Raw genomic sequence first — 10,019 nt, 5'->3', positions numbered from 1 at the left:
ACGTTAGTTCGTGAGGCCGCTCGGGAAGAGCAGAACCCCCCAAAGCGGCCGAAGACGGGAAACCCCATTTTCTTCACAGAAGATGATGCGCGAGGGGTCCATTATCCCCATGATGACACACTCGTGATAAAGCTAAGGATTAACGACTTCGAGGTCAGGCGTGTACTCATGGACTCAGGCAGCTCGGTCGACATCCTCTTTAAAGCTGCGTTCGACCAGCTTCAGTTGTAGAGAAGTGATTTGAGGCCTACGAACATCCCTTTAGTGGGCTTCAGCGGAGAGGAAGTCCGCCCCCTTGGGAAGATAACAGTACCTGTAGAGATCGTCACGTGGCCTTGTGTGGTCATACTCGAACACAACTTCCTGGTGGTAGCGACCCCCTCTCCCTACAATGCCATTATAGGTCGACCGATCACCCATGTTCTACGGGTGGTGGTCTCCACTTACCACTTGGCTATGAAATTCCCAACAGATTTCGGCGTGGGAGTAGCACGGAGTGACCAGCTCGAGTCCCGCAAGTGCTACATTGCTGCCCTAAAGGGAAAAACCAAGGTGGCCGATGACATCGAACTGGAACGACCCATGGAGCAAGGCGAAGAGTGAGCTGCGCCCACGGAGGAAACAGTCGCAGTCCCGACCTCAACAACAGACCCAGCTCGGATGCTCCAGATTGGTGCTTCCATCCAGGAGCCCCTACGATCCGAACTGGTAAGTCTTTTACTTTAAAATTTAGATATTTTTGCATGGTCCGCGGCAGAAATGCTCGGTATAGACCCTGGACTCATAACTCACAAGCTGAACACTGATCCTATAGTTAGGCCCATTAGACAGAAGAAACGCAACCTAGCCCCGGAACAATGGAAATTGGTCGACGAGGAAGTCGAGAAGCTCCTCGTGGTGGATTTTAGAACCGTACCTCTCGGCGAGCGACGAAGTGGTCAGTTCGGTACTAATAAAGGAAGTAGATCGGATCCAATGATCAATCTATTATGTTAGTAAGGTATTGCAGGGAGTAGAAACGAGATACCCGAAGATGGAGAAGCTAGCATTCGCATTGATAATTGCAGCTCGGAAGCTTCACCCATACTTCCAAGCTCATACTGTTATCATCCTTACCGACAAACCTCTGAGACAAGTCTTTCTTAAGCCCGAGGTCTCTAGCCGATTAATGAAGTGGGCCATTGAGCTCAGTGAGTACGACCTCCAGTACAAGCCACGAACTGCCATTAAGGCCCAAGCCTTGGCAGATTCAGCTCAAACCTGTATAGCTGATGCATATCAAACACTTGCTAAGACCTGAAAATTGGGTCTGCAATGTTTGGTATTGCAAGCTATTCGGCCCATACAACTTTTGTAGAAATCTGAAATCAGGTCTGCTAACTGTTGCACTATAGCAGCCCTGCTACAGATCTGAATGCTAAAAGAAATACTTAGAAAGTGCTAATTTTTCTTAAATATCTGAGGCATAACAATTATTCAATCCAAACATACACCTCCTTAGCTAATGTAGCTCGGTTACAAGTGGGTAAAGCCAAGAATTCAGTCCACCCAGAATTCATAGTATGCTCTGTATCAGTTCAGTCCACACATCATATCAACTACATTTCAGATTTGAATTTCTCTCATTCCTTGCTATCCATTCACCCTTGAGGCAGGTTGGATGTATCATAGGGTGGATTGGGGTAGTGATGGCACCCAATTCACCTTAAACTTGCATCGGTTCAGATCTGAGTTCAGAGGAATTCAGATATGAACTGAGCAGATCTGTAATAGCAGAATTCAGATCTGAACTCAAGTCTGAGTTTGGATCTGAATTCTCAATTGCCTTACCTTCAGTTATTGCTACCAAATTGTTTTTGGGGAATAGCAGAAGTGCCCTAGGGTGAATTGGGGTGGTGATGACACCCAATTCCCCTCAAAATTTCATCAGTTCAGATCTGAGTTCCTCTGAACTCAGATCTGAACTGTTGCAGATCTGCAATAGCAGAATTCAGATCTGAACTCAGATCTGAGTTTTGATCCGAATTCTCAATTGCTCCTTTGGTTGTTCAAAAGATCTCCCCCTTTTTTCTTTCATTTGTTTTTTTTTTTTGTTTTTGTAACGAAAGAAAAGAATAATAAAATCTGAAACACAAGCAACTCTTTTCGGCTGAGGGCTGCAGATCTGAAATCTACTGATCTGAGTGCCGAATGCAACTCAGATCTGCAACACTCATGTTTATGTGAATTTTTTTTCTTTTTCTTTATTCTTTTTGAAAGGAACAACACCAAGATTGAATAGAAATCAAATATGCCTTTATTAAAATGAAACCGAAACCAGAAAAAGAAAGTAATCTACTTAAGAAAGAAGAAACATAACTACAGTAGTACAGCAGTTGCAGTCCAAGCTGAAATGAAAAAGTTAGCAAATTAACCAAACTATGAATGCAATGCTGAATGAGATCAGATTAAGAATGCTCAATGTTTCCTAATATTGTTTCTCTAAATCCCCGGCAACGGCGCCAAAAACTTGATGTGTGGCTCATTGTGACACTAGCAAGTGCACTAGCCGTTCAAGTAATAAAGTAGTGAGTGAAGTATCGTTCCCACGAGGATTTAGGAAACAATTACCAATACTAAATTGAACATTTCTTATCTGATCAACAAATAAATCAAAACTCTAATGAAAGCTAAGAAATCCTAAATTAAAATCTATCTAAATCATTGGCCCAATTGCCTTCAATTCAGGTTAGAAGAGTAAGCAGTAAATGTCAATCTCAGAATTCAGCAATCTATCAATTTGGATCATTCGAATGAATCATGATTGAGCCTTGGTTTGGTGAAACCCCAAGGTCATGAACAGCCTCTCTCAAGCGCATGTTCATCCTATGCATGAGTGACGGTTCTTCTATCTCTAGCAAGAATCTAATCCCCATGCATGCATTTCTTCAAACACTTCTAAGGCATCAATTCAAATCTGAATTGATCACCAACTGAATTGTGCAAGTTATCTCTAACCTTGCACTCAATTCAGTTCTTGAATAGTAGATCTGAATTCTTAGAGTCTCTCTCAAGCACTCTAGGAATTCCAAGCTGTATATTAATTCGCCCAATCTGAAATTTGCAGATCTGAATTCTCTTTCAAGCAATTCAGATCTTGCAATCTCAGATCTGAGAATTCAGATCTGAGTTTTGAAGGTTAGTTGGCCGAATTGATCTGCAATCACACCCTTATTCAAGAAACTTCAAGTACAATGCATGACCATTTGAATGAATCAAAAAGAATTAGATTGCTGAACTGAAATTTTACAAGCTGAAATACATCAAGGAAGAATGGAAACAAGGAGAAAGAAGAAAGAACATATAACTAAGTAACTGAATTCAAATCAAAAGAGAATGAAACTACAAATGATTTATTACAAAAAATCTTTGAATCACAATCCCTCAATTCGAACTCACCTTCTTCTTCTAGCTTGCTTGTCTTGAACTTCCTTCAGCCCTTCTTCTTCTTCTTCCTTGCGCCTAGCCTTCTTCTCTTCTCTTCTCTCAAGGTGGCCGAACCTCTAAGAGTGGGAGAGCCTTTCTCTCAAGCAATTGAACAACTTTCTCCCCTCCTAGAGGCCTCCTTATATAGTTTTTCAAGGGGGCTCTTGCCCCTTCTTGAAGCCTCTAGAATGGGGTGTATTACACCCCTCATGAACCTTCTAGAGTGCTCCCTCCTTCTCTTCAAGAAACTCCTAGAAGTTGCCGCCCCTAGCTCCCTTTGGGCTGCTATTTGGGCTACAACTTAGCTTGCTTTTGAGCTCATGTGGGCTACACTCTAGGCTGTTATTTGGGCTAAAAATGGGCCTTCCTTGCTGGGCCGAATTCTCCTCATAGCTAGGCTTTATTTTCTTGGGTTTTCTCAAGGAATTCACTTGCTCTTTTTGGGCCGAAGTGCTCTCTCTTGCTTCCATGACCGGGCTGGACTGAAATTGGTCTTTTTGAACCTTCTTTTCTTGCCTTTTTCCTTCCTTTTCTTGGATTGATTATCCCTGAACTTATTCTTAGCATTAAGCTAAATTAAGGCAAAAATTAATAAAACCGGCATAAAAATCCATGCTAAAGTCCTCAAAAATTATAGATAAATTGTAAGTTCATCAATTCCGACAGAGATCGAAGTACCCACGTTGTGCCTGGAAGCATACAACAATCAAACAAACGAAGATGAGCTACGCACCAACATCGACCTACTCGACGAGGTGAGGGACCTTGCGTACATTAGGACCACAACCTACCAGCAGAGAGTAGCTTGGTACTATAACACCAGGGTCAAGAGGCGAAACCTCCGTGTTGGCAACTTGGCCCTTCGTAAAGTTATGGTGCCTAAGCTCGGTGCTGGTAAGCTTGGTCCAACTGGGAAGGTCCTTACAGAGTGAAACGAGTGCTCGGGGAAGGAACATATGAACTCGAGACCCTCGAAGGGAAACAAGTACCTCAGGCATGGAATATTGTCAACTTGAGGCAATATTACTTGTAAAAATCCAGGAGCGGACTACGGTCCCTCTCAAAGCCTAAGGGCCAGAATACGAAGCTAACATGACCTCGGCACAAGAAGACCCCAATTGCCACTTCAGCCTTGGTGAAATTCAGGAGCAGACAACGGTCCCTCCCAAAGCCTAAGGGCCAGAACACTGAGCTGACAAAGACCTCGGCGTGAAACGACAGTGGCAAAGGCATGAAAACATTAAAAGCGTAAGTAGTTCGGGTATAAACCCCGTGAAACATAGTTTATCCCGATACATTGGTCAAACTGAGAAAAATCCAACCAATACTTAGTTCGAGTATACGTTGCAACCACTCCGTGATATAGCACACGGGCCTTAAACGTGACAAATCGAGATAACGCCTACCAAAGAGCCCTACTTCAGGTATGTAACTTCAACAGTTCAAGTGATGAGATTGCTTTAGTAAAAGTAAAGTCCATCATACTCAAAAGGAAGAAACTTTCACATTCATTCAAAAAAAATGAAAAATGAATGACAAGTGCAATAACCGAGCTAAACAAGCTCGGACAAGGTTCCATCACCATAGGTCACAACCGCCCAACTGAAAGACTTGTGAAAGACCGGGTTTATGGCACCCGGAAGCCACAGAAGACCAGAGAAACACCACCTCAAGAATCCGCCTCCTCTTCCTCCGGAGAATTGAGCTCCTCTTCATCTGCCTGGTCCACTATCTCAGGAGACATACCCTTCATAGTAATGCCGTCGAGGTTGAGCCCAGAAAACTTCTTCCGAACTAGCCACCGGCAGAGCTTAAACCCTGAGCGGTATGAACCCGAACCGTACTCCGCCTGGAGGTCATGAAATTCCTGGGAGTCTTTAAAATCCCAAACTGCTTTCTCTTGCTCAACCTCCACCATCTGATCAAAGTTTTGGGTCCGGTTCAGAAGAGTGGACTCCAAGTCCCGCACCTGTTGCCTGAGAAGCTCCCTCTCTCCCGCCATCCTCGATGACTCCTCCCTGTAGCGTGCGCTCTCTTCGATAAGCCGAGCGACTTGATTTTCCTGGTCATGGACAAGTAGCTCCTGAGATTCGCTCCCCTTGCGGGTGTGCTGGAGCTCACCCCGGACCCAGTCGAGCTCGCCTTGGAGACTCTGGTTGGTGGCACATTGGTCGAGAGCATCGATGCGATGGATGTGCGTCTAGAGAGCCATGGCATGAATGGCAGAATTCACCTGTCAGCACGAAAGAAAGATAAGAAGACAGCAGGAAAGGGTAAAACAAGAGAAGAGGAAAGGTCACTGACCACCATACAGTGAGAAGAGGCGAACGCGGATAAATCCCCGGGCTCCATGTTCCCCCACTGAGTGATTTCCTCATTGGTAATCGCTTTTCGGCTCCTCCGACGGGCCACTAGATAGTCATTTACCCCTTCCTAGTTCCCCACTGGGAATCGGGGGTGAGGACGGGGCTGAAGGAGGTTGCAGGATGACTCCCCCGACTGAGGGAGTTCGCTCCCCCCAGGGTTAGCCCCACTAGTCCCCTCAAGGGGGCATCGGAACCTTGGGCGAAGGAGAGGGAAGGACTGATACGGTGGACCTGAACTCAATGCTCTCCGAGGGTAGGGTCGGTCAAGGCCCGTCCTCTTTGCTTGGCGTCTCTGGCTACTCGAGAGAAGGCGGTGCGAATCAGCACTAGACATAATGGCTGCCACAAGACCACAAGGTATTAGTCCGATAATAGGCAATGCATGTGTACACAAGTCGTAAGGCACTACGTGACCTAAAAGACCGACCTACCCGGGCTCAAGCCTGCCTGCACGAGCTTCTCCTCCGCTAAGTAGTCTGAGCAATGGAAGCCTACCAACGCCCAGGACAGCATCATTTTTCGAATCTCAGGGTCCAGCTCAGCCCCGGGGTCTTGGACAGCGCCCCTCCAAGCAGTAGGAAAGGGCCACCCCTCGGGTTTACGGACAACAAAATAGTCCCGCTTCCAGGCAGGAATCTTATTCGGCAGCTCGTATAAGAGCTTATAGCCACGATGGGGGGAGAGGTAATAAAAATGCCTCTCTGGAGGAACCCTAGGAGCAGCATTCTTTATACAGAGGATAGATGCAAAAATATCAAGATCTAAAGGGAGACAGTACTCATAACACAAAGATATAGTCCCAACCATGTTTCGAATGGTGTTGGGATGAAGTTGGTCAATAGTGACGTTAAAGTGATTTAGCACCTCCACTATCAAGGGGTGTAGGGGGAGACACAAATCGGCCTCGAGCTGTTCCTGAAAAATTACTATGTCATTGGGACCATGCTCCCAAGGGAAGTTGCCAATAGGGAGGCTATAAACCAGGTCCCTAGGGAGACGAAAATAGCGGATCAGAGACCTGAGTCTCTCCACTGTCATTAAAGAAGGGCCAAAGGTATCAGGCTTCCTTCCCCTAAAAGTAGATGCAGTATCGCCAGAGGCTTCCTGAGCCTCCAGATTACGCTCCCAGGCTCCCCCCGAGCTCGAGGGAGCATCGTCATCCTGGCTATCACCCCTGCGATAAGCATGATGTGGGTACCCGGACATGGCCGACGGCGATTGGGACTCACTAGAGTAAGATGGAACGGAGCTGACTGAAGAACTAGAGAAAGCTAGGTGAAGTATGGGACCTCAGAATCCAAAGGATGGCGTGGAAGAAGGTAGGGCCTGAGGTGGGCCCCTATTTATATCCCCCGCCCTTTCAAACTAATGGCCCAGATCGAAGCAGATCCAACGGTCCGCATATTTCCTGACTGCATGCCTCCTGAAAACCGAAGGTGATTGGCAGCACGTCTTCCACGATCGAGGTAGTCGCAGCTGCACGAAGTTCGGAATTAAAGGCCACCTCAGCACGTTTTCGAAATTTGAAAAGTCAGGGAAGATAGAAGATCTCTTGATTCCCGTGAACGGATTTAATTGGGTAGTCAATCAAGTTTGAATTTCGGTCAAATTAGCCCATCGTGCTTCATAAACTCCCCGCGCTAAGGCGATACTCTTAGCCTGAGGAGTGCGGGGCAATTGATGAAGGGTGACTTGACCTGATCTATGAAACAGCGACACATGGACACTGGCCCGACATAAGAGACAGCTCAGCATCGTGGTCCGGTATAGCTAAGTAACAGGCCCCTAAAGCAGCTCGCCACGATGCGAGCTCCCAGCTCCCCGAGCTATCCCAAAGGAATAATCCGAGGAAACTTTGATATGTGGCTCATTGTGACACTAGCAAGTGCACTAGCCGTTCAAGTAATAAAGTAGTGAGTGAAGTATCGTTCCCACGAGGATTTAGGAAACAATTACCAATACTAAATTGAGCACTTCTTATCTGATCAACAAATAAATCAAAACTCTAATGAAAGCTAAGAAATCCTAAATTAAAATCTATCTAAATCATTGGCCCAATTGCCTTCAAATCAGGTTAGAAGAGTAAGCAGTAAATATCAATCTCAGAATTCAGCAATCTATCAATTTGGATCATTCGAATAAATCATGATTGAGCCTTGGTTTGGTGAAACCCCAAGGTCATGAACAGCCTCTCTCAAGCGCATGTTCATCCTATGCATGAGTGACGGTTCTTCTATCTCTAACAAGAATCTAATCCCCATGCATGCATTTCTTCAAACACTTCTAAGGCATCAATTCAAATCTGAATTGATCACCAACTGAATTGTGCAAGTTATCTCTAACCTTGCACTCAATTCAGTTCTTGAATAGTAGATCTGAATTCCTAGAGTCTCTCTCAAGCACTCTAGGAATTCCAAGCTGTAGATTAATTCGGCCAATCTGAAAATTTCAGATCTGAATTCTTTTTCAAGCAATTCAGATCTTGCAATCTCAGATCTGAGAATTCAGATATGAGTTTTGAAGGTTAGTTGGCCGGATTACTCTACAATAACACCCTTATTCAAGAAACTTCAAGTATAATTCATGACCATTTGAATGAATAAAAAAGAATTAGATTGCTGAACTGAAATTTTACAAGCTGAAATGCATCAAGGAAGAATGGAAACAAGGAGAAAGAAGAAAGAACATATAACTAAGAAACTGAATTCAAATCAAAAGAGAATGAAACTACAAATGATTTATTACAAAAGATCTTTGAATCACAAACCCTCAATTCGAACTCACCTTCTCCTTCTAGCTTTCTTGTCTTGAACTTCCTTCAGCCCTTCTTCTTTTTCTTCCTTGCGCCTAGCCTTCTTCTCTTCTCTTCTCTCAAGGTGGCCGAACCTCTAAGAGTGGGAGAGCCTTCCTCTCAAGCAATTGAACAACTCTCCCCTCCTAGAGGCCTCCTTATATAGTTTTTCAAGGGGGCTCTTGCCCCTTCTTGAAGTCTCTAGAATTGGGTGTATTACACCCCTCATGAACCTTCTAGAGTGCTCCCTCCTTCTTTTCAAGAAACATCTAGGAGTTGCCGCCCCTAGCTCCCTTTGGGCTGCTATTTGGGCTACAACTTAGCTTGCTTTTGAGCTCATGTGGGCTACACTCTAGGCTGTTATTTGGGCTGAAAATGGGCTGGGCCGAAATTTCCTTCTTGCTAGGCTTCTTCCCTTGGGTTTTCCAAAGAGTTAGTTTCCACTACTTGGGCCGAATGAAACTCCCTTGCTCTCATGGCTAGGCCGGACTGAACTTGATAAATTTTGGGCTTTCTTTTCTTGCTTTTGCCTTCTTTTTGTTGAATTGGCTCCCCCTGAAATCTTTCTTGCAATCAAGCTAAAATAGGGCAAAATCTAATTAAACCAGCATAAAATTTCATGCAAAAACCTCATAAAATATAGATAAATTGTAGGTTCATCAAATACCCCCACACTTAAGCTTTTGCTTGTCCTCAAGCAAAGACATCAGCCATAAACTTAACATTCCCCCTTTCTGTTCTCACCATTTACTTGGTGAACTTTTTAAGATAGAAATGCATTGAGTAGTCGGGGAACTTTTGTAAGTGCTCAACTCTTATTCTTGTAAATTACCATTTAAGATATGTATCACATCCAAGGAAAGGAGAATATGAATTTCATCACAGTCTAGCCTTCACTCCTAATTCATATATAAATCAGCTCCTTAATTGTCAAGGTTAATAATCAAATTTCACTAAGTTTCACATATGTAACTAAATCTCAAGGAGAGTTCAACTTTAGAGTGCCCCTTTGAACCTCGGTTGTCACCACAATTACTTATTTCTAAGGGTGAGTGCATCTTATGCTCCATCTCACCCTTTTCTTTTTCTTTTTTTTTCCGGTGTGAGTGCATTTTATGCTCCATCTCACACACTTTTCTCTCTCTCTTTTTTTTTTTTTTGGTGTGAGTGCATCTTATGCTCCATCTCACACTGGTCACTTACTTGAGGTAGGACTCATGTTCTGAACTGCTAGTTTTACTATTCATCTCAAAATAGCGGAGTCAATTTGGGCTTTTGAACCTCAAGAATCAGCACTTCAGATGTGCACTAGCTCTCTTGACCATTAACCATAAAATCAAGGGCTTCCATACACATGAAGATAGTTAGGGCTAGTCATGCTGAAAAGCATATTCAGC

This window comes from Nelumbo lutea, chromosome 6, assembly GCF_056320005.1.
Source record: "Nelumbo lutea isolate HS-2025 chromosome 6, American lotus-T2T, whole genome shotgun sequence".
NCBI lineage: Eukaryota > Viridiplantae > Streptophyta > Magnoliopsida > Proteales > Nelumbonaceae > Nelumbo > Nelumbo lutea.
The sequence above is the reverse complement of the archived record's forward strand: the minus strand, read 5'-3'. Positions refer to the sequence as shown.